This window comes from Centropristis striata, chromosome 11 (genome assembly GCF_030273125.1).
Source record: "Centropristis striata isolate RG_2023a ecotype Rhode Island chromosome 11, C.striata_1.0, whole genome shotgun sequence".
NCBI lineage: Eukaryota > Metazoa > Chordata > Actinopteri > Perciformes > Serranidae > Centropristis > Centropristis striata.
This window is the reverse complement of record NC_081527.1, coordinates 2,863,414-2,890,600: the sequence shown is the minus strand read 5'-3', so window position 1 is coordinate 2,890,600 and position 27,187 is coordinate 2,863,414. Positions and strand designations below refer to the sequence as shown.

Genomic DNA, 27,187 nt, shown 5'->3' with positions numbered 1-27,187 from the left:
TTAAGAGAATATATAACAGAGGTACAGCGTGAAGAAATCAGTGTTATGGAGAATATTTTCACAGATTATTATAATAATTAATTGATATGGAGAATTACCTTTTTTTTCTTTGTCTGACTTTTTAATATAATAGTAGTTATAGTAGCAGAAGTATTAGAAAAGAAACTTTTCTCAATCAAAAAAATATAATACATCTGGAATATGTTGTAGTGTGAAATCAGCATCACCATCATGTGGGTACCTGCACTTCCTGTGACTAACCACAGGGTGGCGCTCTCTGTCTGTGATAAAGTTCTAGTCTGTTCAATAAACATCAGAAGTGGATGAGCGTCTCTGCGTGTGATTATTATAATGTGTGTCGGCTCCTCTGCAACCTAACCTGAGCTGCTAAAAGGAGAAAAAGGATTAGCCACTTCAATTACTTTCTTATAACTATGACATTTTAGCTGGAGGCTTTAAATAAGCCCATGTGGGTTTTCTGCCTCTCCCTGCACTTTACACTATATGTTATCTTTGATATTTAGGGCCCGAGCAGGCAACGACCTGCGAGGTCCCTATTGTATTTCGAATGATTATTTATTTTTAGGGCCCGAGCAGGCAACGACCTGCGAGGTCCCTATTGTATTTCGAATGATTATTTATTTTTATTATTTTTATTATTCTTTGTCCCAAATGATCGCATATTTCACTGCCTGAACATACCCCAAAACTCATGAAACTTTAAATATAAATCACACATGGTGAAAAATGTTATAATCTATTGTCATCCTGAATTTCCACCACTAGGTGGCGCTATAATAAAGGAAAGCGCGTTTAGGCAAATAACTCCCACATACTTTATCGCACATTCAAAAAACTTATATCCACGCGTTCACTGAGTCGTGCTGAATCTCGTGATATAAGCCACGCCCATTTTCGCCTATCGTTTTTTTTCGCAAATTCGCGAAATGTCGCAAACCTACTTTTTCGAACTCCTCCTAGGTAATTTCATCGTTCTGCACCAAACTTTGCACACAGCATCTATGGACCCTCATAACAAAAAGTTATTAAAATAATTTTGATTACCCAAAGAATACTCAAGTTATTAAATAACAACTTCCTGCAGGTGGCGCTATTTTCAACACAAAACACAAAGTGTTGCATATCTCCACATTGGTGTGTCTGAATGACATGAAACTCATGTTACTACTTCCTCATGAGCCCCTGAGGCTCGCTGCAAAATTTTGGCCGATGACCACTAGGTGGCGCTCTTTAAATTGAAGTAATTTATATCTCTACATCGGTTGGTCAGATTAACACCAAACTTGGTATACTTATTGTCAATGCCCTCTTGAGGATAACTCTTTAAGGTTTTATTGATCGGCCCCTAGGTGGCGCTCTGGCGGCAGTTTAATTTAAAAAATGCCACTGTGCCCAGACCATAACACTTAAGGCAATGAAATTCATAGGGGTGGTGTAGACTGGCCCCTGTAACGCACAAACCCTGACGGCAGCATGCCCCGACACGCGTGTACTGCGAGGGCCCGTTCAGTACTGCGCGCAGTCCTAGTTTTTTTTATTATTATTATTCTCGTACCCAAATGATTGCATTTTTCACTGCCTGAACATACCCCAAAACTCATGAAACTTTGAATATAAGTCACACATGGTGAAAAATTTTATAATCTATTGTCATCCTGAATTTCCACCACTAGGTGGCGCTATAATAAAGGAAAGTGCGTTTAGGCTAGTAACTTCCACATACTTTATCACACATTCAAAAAACTTATATCCACGCGTTCACTGAGTTGTGCTGAATCTCGTGATATAGGCCACTCCCATTTTCGCCTACCGTTTTTTTTCGCAAATTCGCCAAATGTCGCAAACCTACTTTTTCGAACTCCTCCTAGGCAATTTCATCGTTTTGCACCAAACTTTGCACACAGCATCTATGGACCCTAAAGACAAAAAGTTATTAAAAGAATTTTGATTACTCAAAGAATACTCAAGTTATTAAATAACAACTTCCTGCAGGTGGCGCTATTATCAAGACAAAACACAAAGTGTTGCATATCTCCACGTTGTTGTGTCTGAATGACATGAAACTCAGGTTACTACTTCCCCATGAGCCCCTGAGGCTCTGTGCAAAATTTTGGGCGATGACCACTAGGTGGCGCTCTTTAAATTGAAGTATTTTATATCTCCAAGTCGGTTGGTCGGATTAACACCAAACTTGGCATACTTATTGTCAATGCCCTCCTGAGGATAACCCTTGAAGGTTTTATTGATCGGCCCCTAGGTGGCGCTCTGGCGGCAGTTTAATTTAATAAATGCCACTGTGCCCAGACCACAAGACTTAAGGCAATGAAATTCATAGGGGTGGCATAGACTGGCCCCTGTAATGCACAAACCCCAACGGCAGCATGCCCCGACACGCGTGGACTGCGAGGGCCCGTTCAGTACTGCGCGCAGTCCTAGTTTATGTAATTGTAACTGTGCAGATAAATCAACCTAAACCTAACGTCTCCTCCTGTGCAGTCCCCTTTAGAGGTGAAGAAAGAGAATGAGGAAGTTGGAGTCTAGTTTTTATAACGGCTCCTTTGTTGTCAGAGTTTCTTCCTGATAAATGACGTTGTCACACAGCGGTTAGGCTCATAAACGCCAGGCATCATGTGGAGGAGACTTTCCTGGCTGTGTCCTTCCAGGAAAAAAAGGGACCCCAGATGCCATTTTGAGAGGCTCATGAGAAATGCTGCTTTATTTTCATTCACGTCAGTTCAAATCCACAAATGAACCAAAGTACACATGTGGCATGATCCCAACAACTGGGACTCTATACACAGGAGAGATGAGAGCAAGATAAATGTTTTTGGAACTGATGGCTGCAAAACTGTCTGGCATGGTAAAGGTGAGGAGTCCAAAGAAAATGCATGGAGCCTCTAGTGAGAGATGGTGTTGGCAGTGTCATTATGTGGGGCTGCATGAGTGCTGCTGGTGCATTTCATTGATGCTATCATGAGTTCACAGAGGTCCTGTTCTATAGTGAAAGAGAAGATGCTACCATCACTCAGTCACCTTGGTTGTCGTGCACTTTTCCAACATGACAATGATCCAAACATACATCTAAGGCCACTGTTGCATTTCTGAAGAAGAGCAAGGTGAAAGTGATTCAGAGCCAGTTATATCTCCTGATCTGACACCTACGGGGAATTCTGAAGAGACAAGTGAAGCATCACTCTCCATCCAGCATGCAGCCTCTAAAAGAGCTCCTTCTTGAAGAATGGAAGAAGATAGATGTTGCAATATGTACTTGTTCATTCTGTGCCTGGAAGACTTGGTACTGTCCTTAAAAATCATGGAGGCCACTCAAAACACTAGATGTAGTAGTTTTTGTTGTGGGGTGTTTTCATTTCTTCATCAACTGATTTGAGTAAAACTGAAGATTTGGTAATCTAATTTATAGTTTATATATATAGAGCATACAAAAATACATTTCTTGGTTTGATATTCTTGGTTTTTGACTAAATCTGCTGTAAACCACATATAAACCATGTGAGATTAAAGTCGGCAAAGTTGATTGCAGTTTTGGGGAAAACACGTCATATTCTGTATCAAACATGATGATTCACTCTGTACTGCTCACTGTTCTACTGGATCTAATTTACTGTGTGGAGGTTTGGGGTCACGCCTTCAAAAGCTCCCTACAGCCATGATGCATACTACAAAAAAGAGCCATAAGGAGAATTAACAATGGATATGGAGAACACACTAACTCACTGTTTATAAAAATCATCATCATCATCATCATCATGTGGGTACCTGCACTTCCTGTGACTAACCACAGGGTGGCGCTCTCTGTCTGTGATAAAGTTCAGTTTGTATCACACAGCCATGTTGTTAGAGCTTATTTATGGCTGTGACTCCTTTCTAACACCGTAAAGAGACATGTGATGTCACACATGTGATGCAATATGTTTTCACGTTGAAAATGATCCAACTGTTCAGAATTATACCCTACGTAATAGAGGAAAAATCTGTGGAAATAATATGAAATGTATCATGACTGTTCCCTCAACGTCTTAAAGGAACAGACTGACATTTGTCTCACAGTGTTATTCCATTTAAAGGGAAACTGACAAAGAATGTTCACAAAGTATTTCATCATAAAATAAGCTGCTGTTTGACTTATTTTCATTTAATTGATCAAATTATTTAAATAAACTCAAACAATAGAATACAATAAATAGTTAAATAGATTGATATTTTGATCGGCAAATGGATATTAATGATGAAAATAAAAAATATAGAAAATAGTCATTCAAAAAACAACAATAAAAATAATCCAAATTATAATAACAATTATTGTTGTTGTTGTTGTTGTTGTTGTTGTTCCCTGTAATTAAACATTCAAGACCATTAAGCAATTTAACAATGGTGTGAAGAAAATATAATAAATCCCATTATATTAATTTCCAGATTTCAACTTTTATTTCATGGTTAATATTTGCAATTAATGTAGAAAAAGCAGGAAAAACTCCCTAAAATAACATTTTTTTTTTTACAGTGTCTGCTTCTAATGGAAGAGACCTGTTCATTATCATTAAGAGGGATTTTTTATCATTGTGAAAGCACTTGTGTTCATATTTTTGTATTATGTGGTTTGGGATTGGTTCACAGGCTTCTTCCCGATCAGCTGAAATCTGAGGAATCAGTAGCACCACATGATAACAGACAGAAAAAACATACCCAATACTGATGTTGTCAATATGCATCAATAAAAACTGACTTCAATTTAAAATGGCACATCACATGACATACAGCTTTGAAGAGGAATTCAAGACTCTTTGACTAAAGACATGTGACTATTCTGACCACACACACACACACACACACACACACACACACACACACACACGTACACACACACATGCACGCATGCACACACACACACACGCACGCACGCACACACACACAGACATGCACACACACACACAGACACACACACACACACAAACACACACACACACACACACACACACACACACATTTCACAATGTAATTAATTTTTTAAGAATAACTATTTTAATATACATGCTGTCTATTTAATGTTGTATATCTACGAGTGATATGCCAACCACTTCTATTAAAATATATTATATATTAATATGGTAATTTGGTGATAATTATTAACTTAATTATCACTCAGAGTTCCACATTGATAGTTTAGGAACTTTATGAGAATGATCGAGTTAAATTGGCTCTTTTCTCTGTTTTACAGAGTCATATCATTTAATATAAATAATAATTTTTTAGTATAATTATAAATAATTCTGAAAAGCACTTTTGAACCGTGAGACCCACATAAGTGTTGCTCAGGTTGGAGGCAGATGAAAACCCCAACAGTGTGCACAGCAGCAGATATGAATCTGTTCTCAGTGGTTATTAAGGCTCATAAAACAAACTGTTGGCAGCGAATCAACACTTCCTTTCCTGCAGCAGACGGGCTGTGTGGGTTTCTGCTCTGCAGCCTTTCTCACGTTAATAACACAATGACAGTTACAACCGTCCACTCTGGTTAAATAATCGTTAGAGGAAGTTCAGTTAGATTTCAGCACTCAGTACTCACTGTCTCAGGAACAGGAACTTAATGACAGAAATAAACCATTAATGCTGTATTCCATAACATGGTACAATTACCTCTAAAATAACTGCAAGAGTTTTTATCACACTGTAAAATAAAGTATAGTAGCATACTGATATTTATTGTGTAATGAATTATGGGACTGAAATCATACAATAATCTATTTTACAATGCTAATCTATAACCTACAGTATATCATATTTTTTTTATTCCAATAAAACACTTTTATTTAACTCCTGATATAAAGTGACGAGAAGAAAAACACTGAAATGCACAAAAACTGTTGTATTAACACAGTAAACACTAGATTATAATTTCTGGAGTATTAATCGTCACTTATCACAAATGACATATTTATCACTACAAAGAGTGTGTAACAACAAGAAAAAGACTGAAGGAGATCAGAGTTCGATTCACTCTGGAAATCCCCTGAAAAACCAGGACCAGAAATAGATCAGAACAGCAGTAGCAAGTTAAACTTGTTCTGGGGGGAATTTCAGTTTTCAGGAGGAGCAGCCCCACATGAGGTCATGGAGGTGGAGCGCACCAAAATTAAAACAATATGACAGATTTGTAACGGGGGAGAAACTGCTAATTTTAGAAAATAATGTTGAGACTAACCAGATAGAAGATTAGAGTTATATAAACTGATGCAAAATGTTACATTTATAGTTTATTCTGGTTTAAACTCTTTGAGAATAAACTTGTAACTGTTATCTCAGTGGAACCTCCAACATAATTAGATAATTAACTGTGTAATTTCAACAACGCAGTAATAATTAGACAGATGAATAATAATTCCATACCACAATTTAAACAGACATAAAGCAATAAAGCCAGTAATCTCAGTGGGCCGTAGTGTTTCATTCATATTCATACATTTGGAAATATTGAATTTAACAAGTGAGTTTTGAGCTTTTTCCTGGGACTTCCTCATTAATTAATTAATTAATTAATTAATTATGTACTTACTGAATGTTTCAATGTTTATTTATTTCATATAGTTTTTTTTCATTTAATAAAAGAAGTAATATGAAATTTTGAACTTGACTATTGAGTACTTTTTTAAGTCTTTATATTTTGCTATTTTACTACTACTTATCCATAGCTATATACATGTAGATATATAGATACGTTTTACTTTACTTAACTACAGTGAAAACAAATTTATTTTTAAATATTAAAGAGCTTTCTAACAGGGGTAAAAGTGATAATTTTTAAAATAATTCCCCAGATAGTAGGAGGGAAGATTATAGTTATATAAACTGATGCAAAATGTTCAACTTTTAGTTGATTCCAGAGTAAAGTCTGGTTTAAACTCTTGTTTGAGAATAAACTCTGTTGCCTTCAACTCAGACCGTCTCCAGTGAAGTTCTTGAGTTTTTTTTCCAGACATCAGTAGTAAATCATTTTTTAAAGACTTGTTTGAGAATAAACTCTTAACTATTGTCTCGACGAACCTCTGACATAATTAGATAATTAACTGTCTAATTTGAACAGTACTATATATATCCAAGAGATTCTGTTTCTGATTATTTGCTCTGAAGTAAAACTGAAATACATCAAAACAAGGAGGTTTCAAAAAACAGACGGACTGTGATTTTTCACTTTATTGAGAATGTTTCACTCAAAGAATTTGACAAACTTGATTAAAATGAATGAAAGAAACAGAAAATAAGAAACAATAACATGTCTACAAGAAGCTAATGATTGAGAATAAATCTCTATTATTATACAGGTCGCAACTCAAAGTGGAAATAAACGAAAATATAAAAATAACACCAGACAAAATGTACACTTAGTAACTGCAGATATATACGTGTATATATGTATTTATATTTTTAGGATGACTGTATCTTCCTTTAACAGAACAACCAAAACACGTCATCATTGATATTTGTGAATACTGATCAGCGTGATGAATGAGATGAATTGATGAGATTTGATGGTGAGAAAAGGCAGAAAACAGTCAGTCAGCATGTGTGCAGTTGGTGGACGGTCCCTTGTTTCTGATGATCATCAGCAGAACGATTCCACAGCAGAACACCAGACTCTTCACTATCAGCACTGTGTACAGCAGGCAGAGCAGCTTCACCCTGCACTGAGACTGGAAGGACCCTGACACACACACACACACACACACACACACACACACACAGTGTGTAAATTTCATCAGAACATCATCAGATTTTCATCAGTATAACTTAGACTTTTCCAGGTGGGACAAGCAGCTTTACATGAAGACAGGGGTCGGCTACACTTTGAATGAAAGCTCAAAGGTCCTTATTGAAGACAACAATTCAGGGCCCCAGCCAGCTTTTGAGCTATACGGAGCCAGGACAGAGACTTTAAATGTTGGCATTGAAAAGCAAAGTGAAAAAGGAAAGATTGTGATTGAAGGAGAGGCAGCAGGTGATCTTACAGTCAGCTTTCTGCAGAGCTAGCAGGTCTGCTGGCTCTCTCTCTGGAGGACAGGAGGCTGCTGGAGCTGGAACCTCTGAAACAGAAAAGGAGTGAAATGTTTGGAGTTGCAGTGAGAAATGTCAGTCCTCTGCTCCTCTGCTCTCTTTGACAGCGTCTCCACATGAAGCTGAATCACTGCTGAACACAGTCAGCGAGCCTTCATTACCTTGTTCTGTTGGGGCCTCCACTTGGCCCCCCTCGTGCTGGACGTAGCAGCGGTATTTATACGTGCTGCTCTCTTGCTGACGGAGCAGCAAGATGGCGGCGGTGTGTCCCGACTCTCTGAGCTCCAGCTGCTCTCCCTCAGCAGGGGGCAGCTCCTCCAGAGGACCGTTCTCCTTTCGTCTTTTCCAGGAGATGCGGACCAGAGGAGGAAACATGGCTGAGGCCAGACACAGCAGGGAGCTCTTCCCCTCCAGGTGGGCTCTGGGTGCTGCTGGGTACACGCTCACCACGGGCTTCACTACCTGCTGACCTGAAGTTTGACAGCAGCAACAAGCAGCACAGACACACATTGACACAGTCAACAGCAGCTTACAGCACTGCACTGCATTCAGTGTGATCCTGGAAACTACATGGACTCTGATCACTAAACTACTCATCAATACAGCACAAAGTTCACTACATATACTGTATTCACCTTCATATGAAACACACTCAGCATCTAATGTCAGCATGGATTATATGGGGACACAAGATCACATCTTTCATTTCACATTATTTATCATTCATTTTTCTTACCTATTGAAATTCATTTCATATGATGATGACTTGTACCTTCATACAATGGAAATGTCTTTTTATATACGACACATTTTAAATAAAGCACATATTTACCTTCATGTCAAATATTATTTTCATGTTAGGGAACACAATATATTGAATGTTGACGCTCCAGTCCAGTGTCTAGTTATTGAGAGGCGAGGCTCCCAGTTATTGGTTTTTGTTAGTGTCCTTGAAGGAGCCACAGGATGGCGGCTTTGCTTTAACTCTGTGTTCATTCACTCACATTGACATTACTGATGTAACTGACTGACACACTCCACATTTGGACTGATTTCTTGACTTTATCACAATAAATCTCCTTTAATCTATCATCATTCTTTGTGTCCATTCCCGTTTTTGTCATGGCCCAGGAGTCGGGTTATGACTTAATGGGGGCTCGTCTGGGATATTAACCACATATTTACCACAATAAACCTTTTACAATTCATATAGGAACAAATCAAGACATGAATCATTTTATGACTTTTTTCATTGCAATTTTAACTTCCTGCAAAAATGTTTGATTTTGTGAAACGTGAATAAAAACGTCCACTTAGTAAAATAAATAAAGTAAATATGATATTATAATCTCCTAATAATATAATATATTATAATATCATAATAATATAATTTAATATAAAGTTTGCATGATGTGTAAAACATAATTAAAACATTTACATCAAATTCCAAAATCACTTTGTCCGTATATCCATTTGAACATTAAATATATTTTTCTTTGTCCAGTTTTTAATTGAATATATTTCAGAAAGGATCTGAAAATTATCTCATTCTGTTTCATTTTCAACTTAGAAAATGTCCAAATTTGTCACTGTCAGTTTTAAAATATATTTTAATATAAAAAACATATTATAATAACATAATAAAACATAATGTTATATAAAACAATATAATATAATATGATATAATATAATATAATATAATATAATATAATATAATATAATATAATATAATATAATATAATATAACATAATATAATATAATATAATATAATAAGATATAATAAAAAGACGGTCTTGATCATTTAGGATGAAGTCAAATATTATATTATTGTGAAAGTGTAAAACAGTTTTTCTTCATCATTTTCTACACATGATTATAACTTACACATTCAATTAAATGCAATTGTCATTTTAATGACCTCAATAATTTTGTATTTTTAAACTGTGAATTCTTACCATTTCTATCTGTTATATATTTTATTATATTTGGCACAAACTGTTTTCTTGCAATTTTAACTTCCTGCAACAATGTTTGATTCTGTCATATGTGAATAAAAACTGCCAATTAATACAATATAATCTAAAATTAAATAAAATATTATTAAGATAACGTAATATATTTTGATGTAATATAATATTTTATATGTTATAATAAAATATAATACAATGAAATATAATATAATATAATATAATATAATATAATGCAATATAGTATGATAAAATATATTATAATGAAACATAATATAATATAATATAATATAATATCAGCAGGTTGGGGCAGATTACTCTGAAATGGATTCAGCTGCTGAAAAGAAATTTCACGGCAGTTTTTGTCATCATAGTAACTTGATCCACTGGATTACAAAAATATGTAATCAGATTTCTTATTAATTGCACTTTATACTATAAAATGGAAACTTTGATACCCAAATAAAATTAAATTTCTGCATCTTCCAAATTGAATAAAAACACTATTGAAAATGAAAAAATGACCCTGAGTTAATCAAAAATTTAATGATCATATAAATAACATATGACAGAATTTAACATGAGCTCATATAATATATTACAGCAACTAAATTTGTGTTAAAATTATTTACACATTTTCCACTGTATACTTTACTCTATACGCTAAATAAACAGATCAAAATATTAAAAAATAATAATACATAAAAAGTAAAATAACGCATAATATTGATCTATACTTTCCTATGTTTATGTGAAGCATCATATATAATTTATAATAATTTTGTGTTTTGACACAAACAGAAAAGTGTGTGCCTTTAGATATCATCCTGTATCACGTATAGAAATGACTCATTAGTCTCCATACGTTCTATTTAATTGACATATCATATTCAGTATGATAAATATATCTTTAGGACATGTTTATCATCATATAAAACACAATTGTAGTGATAGTTATAGTGTGTTGTTTAATAAAAACAAGAGGTGCTGCTGAATTACTGAGAGGATCAAATACTGTATATTTGTAACATTTCCAATATCAAACTTTTTCTAAATGAATCAGTTTCATCTCCTGCAGAAATAAAGAATAACTTGAGTTGTGCCGTGAGATTTAAACATATTTTCAGGAATTATGAAGCTTTTTTTATGTAACAATAGCTGCATGGCTGCAAGAATTCTCTACTAATGATGAAAAAAGTCACAAGCAGCAGAAACTCATTAAAACACATTTTCAATGAAACAACTGAAGGAAAAAGAAAGTTTATTCTTACCTACAAACAGTTTAGTTCCAGAGCCAAAGATCCAGTACCGTTTGTCCCATTCGCCTCCCACAGTGAGAAAGACTCGTACAAAAACCTGTCTGCTGCTGAATGTGTCAGCTGAGGTGAACCAGTCCACATTATGAAGCAGTATCATATTTCAGCTCCATGATGTGTTTCTCTAATGTTCATATTAACATGACTGTCTCTTCTTTTATGTCCTTTTTAGACACATTAGCAGAGTGTCTCCGTGGATCGTTGGTTCAGACGTTCATGTTCCTCAGAGGATGAACCCTACTGACTTTGGTCAGTTTTTATCAAACACCATCATCAGCTCACGTCTTTAAATTGTCCATTACTTTGATTTATGACGTGTGTGCGTCCAATGACAGGACGCTGGGCCACACAGCCAGTGTGTGTTGCTCTGTAGTCTTGTTTTGATTTGAAGGAGAAAGAGTTGTGATCCTCCTACTTTTTAAATCAGGTCAACACATGAGACCAGAGTTACCAACTTATCACCGCAATAAAACACTTTGGACTTCTACGACGGCGTCACTACACCCATAGAGGCTCCCGTCCCATCTCTCTGGACCGACTACAGCTGCTGCACTTCCTCATTCTGTCACCACAACAACTCACCACGTCATCAGGAGAACCACCACGTGAATGCCTTCAACCTTCACCCAGTACCCACTTCCTCCATGCAAACTTCAAAACAAAAGCCTCTGAAAAAAGCCCTGTTCAACACAAGATCCCTCAACAATAAAAGCCTCATCTTAAATGAATTCATCACTGACAAACAACTAGACTTCCTCTGTCTGACTGAAACCTGGCAAAAACCCATGGAATATTTCACACTAAACCAAACCTTCCCTGCTGGATATTCATACATGGACATCCCTCGCTCTAAGGGCCGAGGAGGAGGAAAACACCACCAAGACCTCAACCCTCGGCCACTCTCCATCATTGCTGCACCATCTTTTGAACATCTGGCATTTAAACTCCCCGGTCCAAAACCTCATCATTGCTATTATCTGCCGTCCACCCAAACCCAACCCAACCTTTCTGTCAGATTTTTAGAATTCTTCACACAACTGTCTTCAGTCTCCCCATCTGTCCTCCTCCTAGGAGACTTTAACATCCACACTGACTCTCCTGACTGTAAAAGCACAACAGACTTTTTTCTTTTAGATTAGATTAGATTGAACTTTATTGTCACTGAACAAAGTAACAGCTACTTGGACAACAAAATGCAAAATATAGGCCACCTACAGTAATGCCAATGAATTAGAATAGGAGTATGAGTTGTTACTGTTTTGCTCGCCACTATTCACTATATATCAATTTATTGTTGTTGTTTTCTCACCTGGTTCTTCCTGCGTGCTCTCCCTTTCCCTTTCTCCTTCTCTATCTTTCTCTCTTTCCCTTCGCAGAGACAATCATACACAAATATATTGTAGCAGACCATTTCCTACATAAGTAATTTGATACAACATACAGATAGCTGGTTTATATTATCTGTTACTTTAGCTTAACACGCTTCAGAAGAAGAAAAAACAAGACAGAGATCATTATGGACTGTCCCTAGTCTCTCACCTGAATCTGTCTTTTTTCTTTTAAAGAACTGTCGTATGTCCATTGGTCACTGGCAGACCACACACACACACACAGAGAGAGAGAGAGAGACCGGACAGTAAAAGCTTATTAAATTAAATAATCTGTGCTCAAAAAATTAAAAAAGTTAATACACCACATATTTTCTGAGTCATTAGTACAAATTTGTAATTTTAAGTTAACAGTACTCGACCGCTTTCATTTATTTTAGTCACTGTACTCAAATAGTTTGACAGTAAACTTGATGACGTCACGTCACGTGCGCGCGTCCTTCTTCTCCAAGCCTGTCGGAAAGTCCGCCATTACCGCTACTCGCGTCGTCAAGAAAAGCCGAGAACGAAGCAACTTTCTCAGCAGGAGTCGCTAACAGTGAACGCCGTGCTGACCGCCCTCACCGCCCTGACCTCCGTTATTTTCATATTCGCTTTGGGAGCACTAATTTGGTAAGTTAAGAGTTGTTTAAGCGCCATATTTTAACGGTGTGCATTCGGGCTGTCTGCAGTTATTTGTATCTGTCCGTTAAATGTGATTTGGCTAGCTTAATTTGTAAATGCCTCACTTAACTGTTAGCTAATTTACATGTAAAGAGGGATTAGAAAGTGGACTTGTGGGATTTTTATGTCAAAGTGGAAATTTTGTCTTGTGTAGAAAGTTGTCTGGTAAATTTCATAAAGTTGATTTTACCACACAATGTTGACTGGAACTGCATGTTTCATCGGCATGCATGTCCGTGCATGTCTCGGCTTAACGGTTACTGAATGTTAATGTTTTGTATGGAGGGTTTAACTTTAAAGTTAAGGTCACAGCAGTTTCAATTTCACGTTTTACCGGACCATTTCTGTTTTTTTTGTAACGCACGTAAACTGGCTTGTAATCAGTGTGGAAAAATAACCGCAGTCCAGCGGTCAAGTGTTCCCAGTCTTTGCATGGTTAAGGTCATTCCGACTGTCAAACAGAAATAAGATTTTATTGAAAACAAATAATAATAAATAAAAATAGATAATATCTCTCTTCTTAACCTGAGAGTGTAGCAATACCCTTTTATGTCTTGGTTTAGAGATATAAGAACTGTTTACATTTTCCATTTGTCACAATATCTATAGATTAGCAAGAACTTAAGTCAGAGTAAAGTGAAATATGTTCATAAACCTGTTTTAACAAGTTTGGGATTAAGACATTTCACACTGTGTGAGGTTAATACATTAATCAATGTAATACTTCAAAGATATTGTACATAATGCTTTTGTTGAAAGTGTATTATCTTGCTTAAAATGTCATTCTTTTTTCTCTGAAGGCTGAAGCAACAGGCCGACATACAGAGTCTTCAACCTGGTATGTTATTGGCAAACATTAAGCTTTTTTCTATATTTGTTTTGCATAGTTGCTGAAATGTAAATTAATGCACCACAATCAAATTAATCTAAAACCTGTTTCACAAGTGTTTTCAATTGATGAGAATATTGTTTTCAATTGATGAGAATATTGTTTAATTTTACCATGGCTTGGCCTACGGCGCAAAGAGGTCATAAATGATGACCTACCTGTTGGAGAGATCCTGCAACGCTGGCCTGCTCTTAAAATAGAGTCACAGGTAAACAATATTTTTTTAAGTAAATCTATCTAGGCACATGTATTCAATTTCATTCTTCAGACTGACTTTGTCAGTGATAAGCTGAAAATATCCATTCAGGTTTGCAGTGAATACCATTGAGTGTGATTTGGTAGTGTAGTGGTATGGATGTTTTCCCCCAAACTTGAAACAGTTCAAGGTCAATGTTTGGCAGTACTGGGCAGTATTCAGGAATGCTTTGTTGCTGTTTATATCTCCTTACAGGGCCACATATACATTACAATCTGACTTAAACATTCATGTACTTTGTACAGGTCTGTGCCGAGTTTCACAGGATTGCAAACATCAACCTGAAGAACCAGTTCTATGCTGAGTTGGACCGACATGCCCCCCGTCTTCAGAGCTTGTTCAGAAAGAGAGCTGCACGCACAGGGAAAGTAGCTGACACTCTGGGTCAGCTCTTTGATGCTTATGACCACCAGGTCAATTGCTTAAGATTGTTGGTGCTTAAAAGTTGTACTATGTTGGTGTATGTGTTTGTGTAGATATATAATAATTCATATCTGTTTAGTTACTGTTATTCTGTTTTGTTCTTACACGCAAGGAACAAGTTGATGTTCACATCAAACGGGCTGCTGTCCTTCGTGCCCTCCCAGCTTATCTTCATGAAGATGACTCGACATTTCTGAAGTTTTGGGATGTAAGTACAATTAAGCATTTGCTCTGCAACAATACAATACAATTACTGGTATTTATTTTTATTTTGTTACATTGTTTAAGTTGCTGCAATGCAGGAAGAAAAAAAAGAATTAAAAAATGAAATAAAAAAATACATATATTTGCTTATGTTTCAACCTATATCACTAGATATGGACCTTGTCTGTGAAAATTTTTTCAGCAAATGTTTCTTCTCTTCTGCTGACCAGATTGCATTCAGGTTCTTGTTGCAGGCAATAAGTAATTCCATAAGTAGTATAGATAATGTAAGGTATACAATGGATGCAAATCATAAAAAAAGGCATATACAACATATAGCATCTTTAATATTGTGCAAAGTGCTGAGTAAATTCCAACTATATTTAATTCATTTCAAGTGCTGAGCATGATTTATTCCTTTGGATGCCTTTGAAATGCAGCTCTTTAGCTTAAAAAATAAAAATAAATGTGTAAGTCTGAATTTTTCATTCCATTTAAAAAAATGTAGAATCTCTATTTATTACTATTTTTTAAATTTTTTTCTTGCAACAATGACAATGGAAATTGTCAATTGAAGATCAAATTTTTTGTTTATAACATGGTAAAATGAACAAATTTCAGGCTGGGAGACAAAACATTCTGTTCTACATTTTACATAAATAATTTTATATAAATCTGTTCCACGTTTTATATTGACTGTGACCTGTGACTGACCTGAGAAACCATTTGCATTCATGTATTGTGATTATTGTTTTGGATGGTTCTATCTGACTGTTTTCTGTCTTCATTACTGATGAATTGCCTGCAAACAGCTTTGGGAGATAGCTCAGGTTATCTCACATAACAGTTCTCTGTTGTTGTCTTCAGATGGCGAAGTCTGATGAACCAATCACTGAAGATCTACCAGTAGGGATCCTGTTGATCAGTGCAGATTCAACAGATGCAACATTCTTCTGCCCAGAGAAGACTGCAATTGTACTTGAGGGTAACATAGTTATGGAATTTTCCAAAATGGCTGAGGCATTTGTCACACTTTTTGCACTTTTTTATGCCTTGCATCTAAGTTACCCAAACGGCATGTCAAACACGTTTGACTTCATCCAGAAAGTACTTATGGGCCTGGATGATGGGAAGTTGAGGCCTCGGGTGCTGACCCTTAAAAATGACTTGCTGATTGTGGAGGGATCCTAATATGTAAACAAAGTTCACAACATTGCTCAGGCCCGGTTTTAGTTGTGTTATTGAATGTACTATGTACATTTAGGTTGTAACATTTGTACACAAAGTTTTATGGAAATGTCTAAAAGTGTCTGAATAATGTGTAATGTGTGACAGAGGATTTCATTCATATTGTCACAAAGTGATTGTTTTTTGGGGTTTTTTAAAGGCAGTCTTTTAAGTTTTGGAAGATGTAATGGATACATTTTGGATGCCAAAGTTGGATAACGTTTATGGAAGTGTTTAAAGTATTGAAGTAATTAGGGTTCAGCAAAATATTAAGAGTTGAGCATGGAAAATAAAAAGGGTTTTTTTTCCATATAAAACACATAAAAAAACAGGTCATAGGACAAACATTGTTTTGAGGTTCTGGACTGTGTTTTAAATAATGCTTGCATTTTTAATGTTACCGTTTGGCAGCTGTTTTTGATAAGTCCTTATGTAACAAAGTGATTAGGAGTCCTCAAGTCTTCTTGCAAGGCCCTTGTACTATTTTTGGAATGTATTCCTCCATTTGCGACACTGTTTAATTGTGGTTACTCAATAAATTTGGTCTGGAATTTCAAATGTTATATATTTTTTTCTATTCAAAACATATGTATTTGGGGCTTTTTAGTTAAAGCTACTTAAAACATTTTTTGAAACTGATTACATAAAATGTTTCAAGGTAAACTAACTTGCAGTTTTGCTTTTAAATTAAGTAATATTTTTAATTATATAGGAGTTTTTGTGCATTGTTAATTTAACTTAAAACAGTTAAGTACATATTAAGGGAATAATTTCTTACAGACAACTTACATTTTTTATGTTAAAGGTAATAAAAATATTTAAGGAAGCCATACTTAATTCTATTCTTACTGTGAAAACAAAATACCAAGTAAAAAGTACTTCAACAAGAATGTTTGTGTAACTTAAAAAATTTAGTTAGTGCCACTTAAAATAATTTAGTTAAAGCTACTTAATTTAAAGTTTAAAGTTAAACAAAGTTGAGTAAGTGAAACTAGAAAATTTCGATGTAATCAGTTTCACCAATTTTTTTGAGTTATATGAACTTGTCGGGTTTTACAGTGTAGGAGTTATCTTTCACACATCTCATACCTTTGTGTTATAAATAGCCTATATATATAGACCTACTGTGTGTGTGTGTGTGTGTGTAGTATATACTACTACGTCTGCATGAATGTAATGTGATTATTATTGTTGCAAAGTCTGGTTCAGGTTAAATCCTCTGCAAAACATGAATAAATACAGCAAAGAAAAACATTTAACTGTTTTTATTGTCTACTTTGACAGTAAGACACAACTGAAAAATATCAAATATGAACTAGGAATAAATAACAATTAATTTAAAAAGCCATAGTGAGTGTTTTAACACATACTGGTATTATACAGTGATTATGTCGTTTGTTTTCACTCTGGTCCAAATGCCCTGACAGGGAGTCATGTTTCCATGACGACGGACCAGAAAAAGACGTGCGTGACGTCAAATTATGTCTCTAAAGTAACGATAAACTTTAACAACAGAGACACAAGTACGCACTTCACAGGTACACAGTTAATTTGTGGCACTGCTCCTTTTGTTTAATAAACGGACCGCTCCGGTTTGACTGTAGCTGCGCTAATGGCGCTAACGAAGCTAACCGGGCTAACTAACTGTAAAACGGTGCCTGGACTCCAGTACTCTCCGATATGGTATCTGAATGTGAACAACTCCAGGTAAAAGGAAAGAAGTATGAGACAGAGCTGGAGCAACTTACTTAGTTGATTCCCAACACGACAACTAAAGGATTCTCACTCTGCGTGTGTCGCTGGATGCCGGTCGGCCAGCGGAGCGGTGCAGAGGGAGCGGCTGAGAGGAGGATGATACCATTTGCTAAGCGGGGGTGTTTTCATTTTCATCCTTAACATTTACATTTAAACCACAAACTACGGAGTTTGTTTTGGACGTCATTTAAGTTTGTCAAAGACAAACAACATTTTTAGAATAACATTTCTTACTCCAAGTTTTAGTGGTGCTGGTCCCATGATGATGATTACTATTATTATTATTATTATTATTATTATTATTATTATTATTATTATTATTATCCTCCTACTTTTTAAATCAGGTCAACACATGAGACCAGAGTTACTCTTCACACAAACAAACAGTGAACAACTCAAACTACACTTTAGGACAAATATTGTAAACACTCAAATATTTCTGTTGACCTGAAGGTCAAAAATATGAAGCCAGAATGAACCTTATTGCTTGAAAAGGTTTGTTGCCAAGTGAAATATAAAAGTGATCTCAGTGTTTGGATGTATGTATATAGGCTTTGACATTAATATCATTATTCTTTGTTTTCAAACCTTCAAATATCTTGTATATTAATATTCTGTCACATACGCTCATGAGACATTTCTCTGTTGATTAGCAGTTAAAATGATCTTAAAACTTGTATAAATATGAGGATTCATCCTCTGGGGACCATAAACATCCACTGTAGATGTGATAGAAATCAGGCCAACAGTTCTCTTGTTCTGGATCAAAGTTTTGTTTGGATGTAAAGACGGAGCCAAAGGTCCCACTGCTCACAGAGAAAAACCTTCATTCAATCCAAATACATTTACCAAATCTCTGTTGAGGGGGAACTGTCACAAATCCTACAATTCACTTGTATCATTTACTGAAGTGAAATGATCTGCTCAAATCTGTTCCAACATGTGATGGAAGAAAGCTTTTATTGTGAAGGAGCCATAGGAAGCAGGTCAGCATTGTGAGGAGGAACGGACTTTATTCCTGCAGCAGGTCAAAGCAGAGGATTTTAATCTTTATCAAAATGCTGAAGCTTGTTTTTGTTTCATCATGTTTTTAATGACAAACTGCTTTTCAAACAAGACTTCTTTATGTTTTTTACTCATTTGACTCTTTTCTCTTTCACTTCTTTTATCTTTGTGTCTCTGTGTTGCTAGTTTGTCCTCACTGTGTGGAACAACAATAAACCTGCTGGTTTATATATCTGATAAAAATATGAATAAATATCATATCAAATAAATCCTGACAGCAGTAAAGAAAATAAATCCCTCAGTTCAGTGTGTTTGTGACTCTGGCTGAGATGGAGGTGAAATATGTGAACCTGGGCTGTGGTTTACTGCTCTCTTCCTGTCACAGACACTGTTTGACATCTGTTCATCTGGAGGTTTTTGTACAGGCTGCAGGGATATTTTATCACTGTGGGGAACAAGCTTTATACAGCAGCAGTAGTAGGTGGCTGAATGAGTTAGTTTAACGCTCTGGATCTGCAACTCCCAGCCGTTCTGTTTATTCACAGATGAGAAATCATCTTTCTGAGGATGATTGTAACGTCTATCTATGTTACCATTACGCCTGTTAATATCGAGAATCAGTGTGAATGTTTCTGTGTCTCTCTTCTGGTACCACCATACATAAGGTGTACCGCTATCACACTGTTTAGTGTCTCGACAGCTGAAGGAGACTCTTTCACCAACTCTCCTGGTCCATGTTAAATCCTCCTGAAGCAGCTGTGTTGCCATGGCAGCCAGCGCTGTGTGGAGACAGACAGGTAGATGAAGGTGAGTGTGACAGTGTTTGTTAAAGGTGGAGTTTGTTGGCTCCTGATTGGCTGGAAACACTCACCTGAGCACAGACAGCACAGAGCAGCAGCTGGGAGGAAAAGCATTTTGTGCAGCGGTGTTTCCTCTGGTGAACCTGGGGAGAAGTGGCGCTCTGATGCAGCTGAGGCCAAACAAGGAGGAGCTGCGAGATCAGACGAGGGCCACGTGGTTTCTAACAGGTCCTCAGACCTCCCATCAGCCCCTGTGGTGGAGAGATAAGGCTGCTTCAAAGCACCTCACTTTCCTGTGTCTTCACACTAATATTAAACAGAGTCTTCAGCTGTTTTAAAGTCTCTGCATTAGCTGCCTGTTTGCTTCACAATTGATTTTAAAGTCCTTTTGATTGTTTATAAAGCTCTTCATGTTTTATGTCCTATTTATTTCTCAGAGTTGCTTTTAGCGTATGAACCCTGTAGAACCCTCAGGTCTTCTGCTCGTGGCCTTTTAATAATCCCTAAAGTCAGAACCAAAACCCACCATGAGGCGTCCTTTTCTTACTATCGTCCACGCCTCTGGAACAGCCTTCCTGAAGACCTGAGGGCAGCAGAGAATGGAGAGATTTTTAAAAGGAAACTCAACATCTCCTTAGTTTCATCTATTTATTTACTGTCTTTTATTGTTTTAGTCTGGCTTTTAATAGAGCTTCATTTATTTGTTTGCAGTCTAATTATTTACTGTATTTCATTTTTTAATTCAATTTAATTAGTTTATATTTTTCATTTTTTTCATATTTCTTAATTATGTTTTATGATGTTATTAATAATAATAATAATAATAATAATAATAATAATAATTGTTCTGATAATTTTTTATTATTTTTATTGTTGTTATTTTCAATAATTATTTATATTTTTTGAATTACTATTTTCTCTTTTTTTTATTTTCATTCATTAATATCCATTTGTTGATCGAAATATCAATCTATTTAACTATTTATTATATTCTATTGTTTGAGCTCATCTATATAATTTGATCAATAAAATGAAAATAAGTCAAACAGCAGTTTATTTTATGATCAAATACTTTGTGATTTTTTTTTTCCAGTTTTCCTTTTAAATGTATTTCATTTCTTTTATATTTGGCTTGATTTTAATCAGGTTTTATAATGGTAATGATAATTATTGTTATTATAATTATTTTTATTTTTATTATTACTGATGTTATTTTTTATAATTACTATTACTGTTTTTTGTAATTATTATTGTCAATTTATTTATTTATTTTCATTACTAGTATCCATTTTGTTATTCACCTATTTTTTTCTATTTACTATTTATTATATTCTATTGTTTGAGTTTATTTAAATAATTTGATCAATAAAATGAAAATAAGTCAAACAGCAGCTTATTTTATGATGAAATACTTTGTGAACATTCTTTGTCAGTTTCCCTTTAAATGGAATAACACTGTGAGACAAATGTCAGTCTGTTCCTTTAAGACGTTGAGGGAACAGTCATAATACATTTCATATTATTTCCACAGATTGTTCTTCTATTACGTAGGGTATAATTCTGAACAGTTGGATCATTTTCAACGTGAAAACATATTGCATCACATGTGTGACATCACATGTCTCTTTACGGTGTTAGAAAGGAGTCACAGCCATAAATAAGTTCTAACAACATGGCTGTGTGATACAAACTGAACTTTATCACAGACAGAGAGCGCCACCCTGTGGTTAGTCACAGGAAGTGCAGGTTCCCACATGATGATGATGATGATGATGATGATGATGATCATACACACACACACACACACACACAGAGTTTTGAATGTAACTGAAATGTGTAAACTGGACAAAAAAGGTTTTTGAGTTCACTACATTATTATTATTACATCATATTCCAGATTTATTATATTTATTTGATGGAGAAAAGTTTCTTAATAAAAGTTACATAAGGGAATAGAGGTTGTCTCGTGCTTAATTTGAATTTGTCGACTGTTTTAACATTTAACATCAGCACAAGATCACAAACCAGACTCCATTCAGAAATCTCTTGTGTTGTGATTTCTTCACGCTGTACTAGCAGAGCATGGTCAACAGTATCAAATGCTTTTAATAAATCTACAAAGAGGGCGGCACAATCATTTCCTTTGTCCATGCCACATATAATATTGTTTGTAACAGATGTAATAGCAGTAAGTGTACTATGTTTTGATGTGAAACCAGATTGTAGGGGACTCAGCACATCATTTAGTGAGAGGAATGTTTGGAGCTGATTGTTGACCAGAGATTCTAGAACCTTAGTGAGACAGGGCAGTTTGGAAACTGGTGGATAGTTGTTGAGGTTTGATTTATCACCACTCTTATGTAGTGGGACAACATGTGCTGATTTCCATACCTGAGGGATAACAGCAGAAGAAATGGACAGATTAAACAGGTATGTCATTTGGTCTGCTATATGAGGAGCAGCAAGCTTTAAAAAATAAGGATCTATTTTATCCTCACCTGTTGATTTCTTGCAGTCTAAACCCTGAAGTGCTTTGATAACAGCATGAGACGTAAAAGGTTGCAGTGTAAACAGGGAGGTGTGGTTTGAACAGTGGTGGTTTGGAGACACATGAGGCAGCAGCTGACCAGTAAGACCAGGATATAATATATCAAAATGGTTTCCAGCAGCAACAAAATGTGCATTGAAAGCATCACAGATGTCAGCTGGTTTATCTATTATACAGTTATCTGATGTGATAGAAGGAGGAATAGATGCACATGATTTGTTTTTCTCTATATTAACTGCTCTCCAAAATGTTGATGGGTTTGTAAAAGAGCTGGAGATGAAGTCAATGTGATAATTAGCTTTAGCTTTTCTTAAGGCGGAAGTGCATTTGTTCCTTAGTTTTCTGAATGTGAGCCAGTGAGCTGCCTCATCACTGAGCCTTGCTGTGGCCCACGCTTTGTCTCTTGCTTTGAACATCAGTGCTAGTTCAGTGGTGAACCAGGGGCTTGTTCTATTTTTAACTCTATGTTTCTTATATGGTGCGTGTTTATTGATCAGTGACAGAAAGGAATTTGTAAAATAATCCAGAGCTGAATCTATATTTGGTATTTTATGCGTGTGGTGAATGTTACTTGCAACAAGGTGACAGAGAAAAGCCTCCTCGTTGAAGTGTTTGAAGTTTCTTTTGAGTATAATTTTGGAGCATGATTTTTCCATTTTTCCATTTCTGACACAGGCTACAGGGCAGTGGTCACTGATGCCAAGGGCAAAAACAGCAGAAACAGTGATTGTGTTTCTCCTGTTAGACAGAATGAAATCTATCAGTGAGGAGTTTTTGGGGTTCTTCAGGTTAGGTCTGGTTGGCTCTTTAATCAACTGTGTCAGATTTAGATGATCACATATGTCTTTTAAATGATCTGAGTCAGATGTCAAGCAGTTTAAATGAAAGTCACCCAGGACCAGCGTCTCTGATTTGTTGTACTGAGCGATGAGGTGGGCTAATGAATTGATTGCACTGGGGATGGCTGAGGGTGGTCTGTATGCACCAACAACATGGATGAAATGATTACTGGATAGGTTGATTTAAGAGCCATAAATTCAAAGGAATGAGGTATGCTGACATTCTGTAGTACAGTAACAGATCAACATGATTTGACGTATACAGCCACACCACCCCCTTTCCTTCCAGCTCTGTCTCTTCTGGATAGATTGTAGTTATGCAGGGAAACTTCTGAATCATGTATGTTGTCTTTGAGCCAGGTTTCTGTTAGGACCAGGATGTCTGGCTCAGTCTGTGATAGTAGAATTTCCACTTGGTCTAATTTAAATTGATTGCACAGACTTCTCATATTCAGATGCATCAAACCAGGCCACGTCTTGATTTAAACAGCTGTGGGTTAAAGAACTCTTCCCTGGAGTCATCACACAAGTTAGTTTTATATTGATATTTATTTTGGAAGGTTTTATAGTTATGAAATGTTTTGGCCTGTGAATTCTATTGTGAATAGACAGACAGTGTTTTTGATGAGCATTTGTAATAAGAACAGGGATCCTGAAGGCAGCAGCAGAGACAGAGAGTGGAGGACAGGGTGTGTTTTGGATCTCATCAATATATTTAAACATGTTGGTTTATTAAAACAAGACATTTGAATTCATGTGTTTGTGCTGTGGGGATTTATAACAGAGAAGTTTCACTATTTGCTGACATTTCATTGATAAGATTAATAAAATTAGACATATTCTTTATGATGAGAAATGTATGATGGGATAACATAATAATGTCTGCAATGACTTTAATACATTTCTTTAATTATTTCAGATTGTATTTTATTGTTTATTAATTGTTTATTTATTTATATCACAATTGACTTGTGTGAAGATTTATTTGGTATTTTATAATAGAGATAATAGAGAAGACTTTCCATAATACTGCTGATTTATAACAATAAATGTCCTCTGTGATCTATAATCTTTTTATAAAGTTTCATCATCTCTGAGATGTTTTTAGGCTTCATTAAGGGTTATAATAGTTGACTGACTGTTCCTTATCTCTATTATAAAATACCAAATCAATCATCACACAAGTCAATTGTGACAAATATAAATAAAGCAACAATTTGTGAAATGATTAAAGAAATGTATTAAATTCATTGCAGACATTATTATGTTATTTCATCAAACATTTTCACATCATTACTTTGTTGGATATTACTTTATTTCATTATAAACTAAATAAAATGTCATAGCAGTGAGACTTTAATTTATAAACCAAAACCATTTGAAGGAACCAAATATCTAATCTCATCATAAAGAATATGTGTAATCTAATATTATTAATCGTATCAATGAAATGTCAGAAAATAGTAAAAAATCTCTGTTATAAATCCCCACAGCACAAACACATGAATTCAAATGTCTTGTTTTAATAAACCAACACCTTTGAATATAAGTCAACATAAGATTATGACCATATATGACAAAGAAAAGCATTAAATATTCATATTTGAAAAGCCAGAAGTGTTTGGCATGTTTTGATGCGATATATTAACTCAAATGAAGAAAGATGTTTTGACTCATTAAAGTAGATTTGAATGATTCAACACAACATTAAAGTTTAAAGGTGGATTTTCACTGGAGTTGATTCCAGTCAAATCTCATTTATATTATCTTACCTATAAAATGTGAAAAATAATAAAACATTGCCTGTTATAATTTCCCACAGCCCAAACACATCAATTCAAACTTAATAAACCAAGAGTCTGTATATGTTTAAATATGAGTAAATATACGTTTATGACCATATATGACCAATAAAAGCATGAAGTCTTTAAATAGGAGAAGCTGGAACCAGCAGATATTTGACATTTGAGCTTGTAAAATGACTAAAATGATGATTTGATTGTAAAAACAGCTGCAACGAGTGGATTAATCTGCTAATTGTTGCAGCTCTATTCTCACACATCACACGAGGACTCTGAGGAAAGAAACACACTTTTCTCTGATTTACAGCAAATCTCAATGAAAGCTGGTCTTCTTCTTCTCCTTGTGGAAGACTTTTCCATCTGCCTGCTTCCTCCAGCTCAGTGTGACGTCGTCATTCAGCCCCTGGTCCTTCAGCTTCTGTTGGAGCTGACAAACATTATTACTCACACAGAGATTACATTCTGCTTTCTTCTTTACATTTCATCCTCTGGAAGCTCTTTTTCACACTTTTTTTCCTCACATGATAGTTTGTGACTTTCCCTGTTTCTACTTCTCATGTCACGTTGCTGTCCAAAGCATTGTAATGTTTATAACATATAGTTTGTGAATGATTTATTATTTTAAATGTCTCTTTATCTGTTTCCTCCTCAGACTGTTTCTTTTACTGCTTTAATGTGAATTCACTCTCTGAGGGCTGATAAAGTTTCATCTCATCTCATTTTAAATTTGCTTCTAACAGTCATTTGTTGCTCAGTTTTTGCATCAAAGTTGAATAAAAAGAATCAAAAGAAGATTCAGCTGCTTCAGCATTCCCTCAATCACAGCAGATACAGTCACACTCATCCTCAATCTCTTCACTTTCTTCAAAGACGCTTTAAAAAACAATCAAACATGATGAGTTGAGAGATTTCTGCTCTGATAATAATCAGCATCCTGTTGATATAAAGTGTCCTCAGTTAGTTTTGTCCTGCCTGTGGTCAGTTTAGAGCTATACTGCAGGCCGCCACCAGGGGGCGTTCAGGGGTTTATCAGTCAGTTAGAAGCAGTTACTTCCTCCATCTGTTGATATTCTCACATTGAAGTCAACACAAACTGATGATCTGCAGTTGGTCACTGCACGCTAACATCAGCATCCTGAGTGTTCACATTTATTGTCCAGAAATGTTTTTGATCTTCTCATTTCATGCTAAAGTAAAGCTAAATCTAATATAAATACTGTTTGAATCAGGGGTTCCCACTCAGATGGAGCGGAGCAGATGAATGGATACTTCTTGTCACAGGTCACATCCCCCCATCCTCCAGAGGAGCTGAAATCTGCTGCTGTACAAGCCTCCTCCCCCAGTTATCAGGTTGCCCTGACTTCCAGTGTCTGAACGAGGAGCTGCTTCCATCCCACCACTTCCAGGAGTCTCTGAAAAGGCCGATCCAGACATATCTTCCTGCTGGAAGCAGCTCCTGGACCTTCTGCTTCTCTGTCTTGTTTCTCACACTGGCCAGGTCTGTGTGGTGTTCTCTGCAGCAGCTCTGGGCCTCAGTCCAGCTCATGGAGTCAGTGAGGACAAATGTCACATCCAGCCCTGAAAATAGAGCAGAGAGAAACAACACTGATGCAAACTTTATATCGGAGTTTCTCTGCGTCTGAATATTTTTCTCAGCAGTTTGATGTTTCTTAATGAATGTGAGCATGAAGCTGAAGTCACCGTGGAGCTGTGTGCATATCAACTCCTTCTCTTGCAGCCCTGTTGACTGAGACAGTGACGTGGGATAAAGCTGTTAATGATGGAGCTCTTTATATGAGAGGCACCTGGCTGCAGACCTCCACTGTCAGGCCCGGAAGTGAGGACGTTTTTTGGGGCGTGGGGAGGTGGGGAGGACATTTTGGGAGGGTCATTTTCACCTGCGCTTTGAATTCGAGAGAGACCAGCGAGAGCGCAAATGTTCGAAAAGAAGAGTAAGCTTATTCTGCGAGTAGCGGTGAGTTTCTGATTTTTATTATCCAGAGAAAGTAAATGCAT

The 27,187-nt window shown here is 36.0% G+C and overlaps 1 pseudogene; it reads right to left on the bottom strand.

Annotated features, from left to right (window-relative positions):
* Positions 1 to 7,245: 7,245 nt before the first annotated feature.
* LOC131980925 (immunoglobulin lambda-1 light chain-like) lies at positions 7,246 to 20,395 on the bottom strand (annotated as a pseudogene).
* Between the last annotated feature and the right edge of the window lie 6,792 nt (positions 20,396 to 27,187).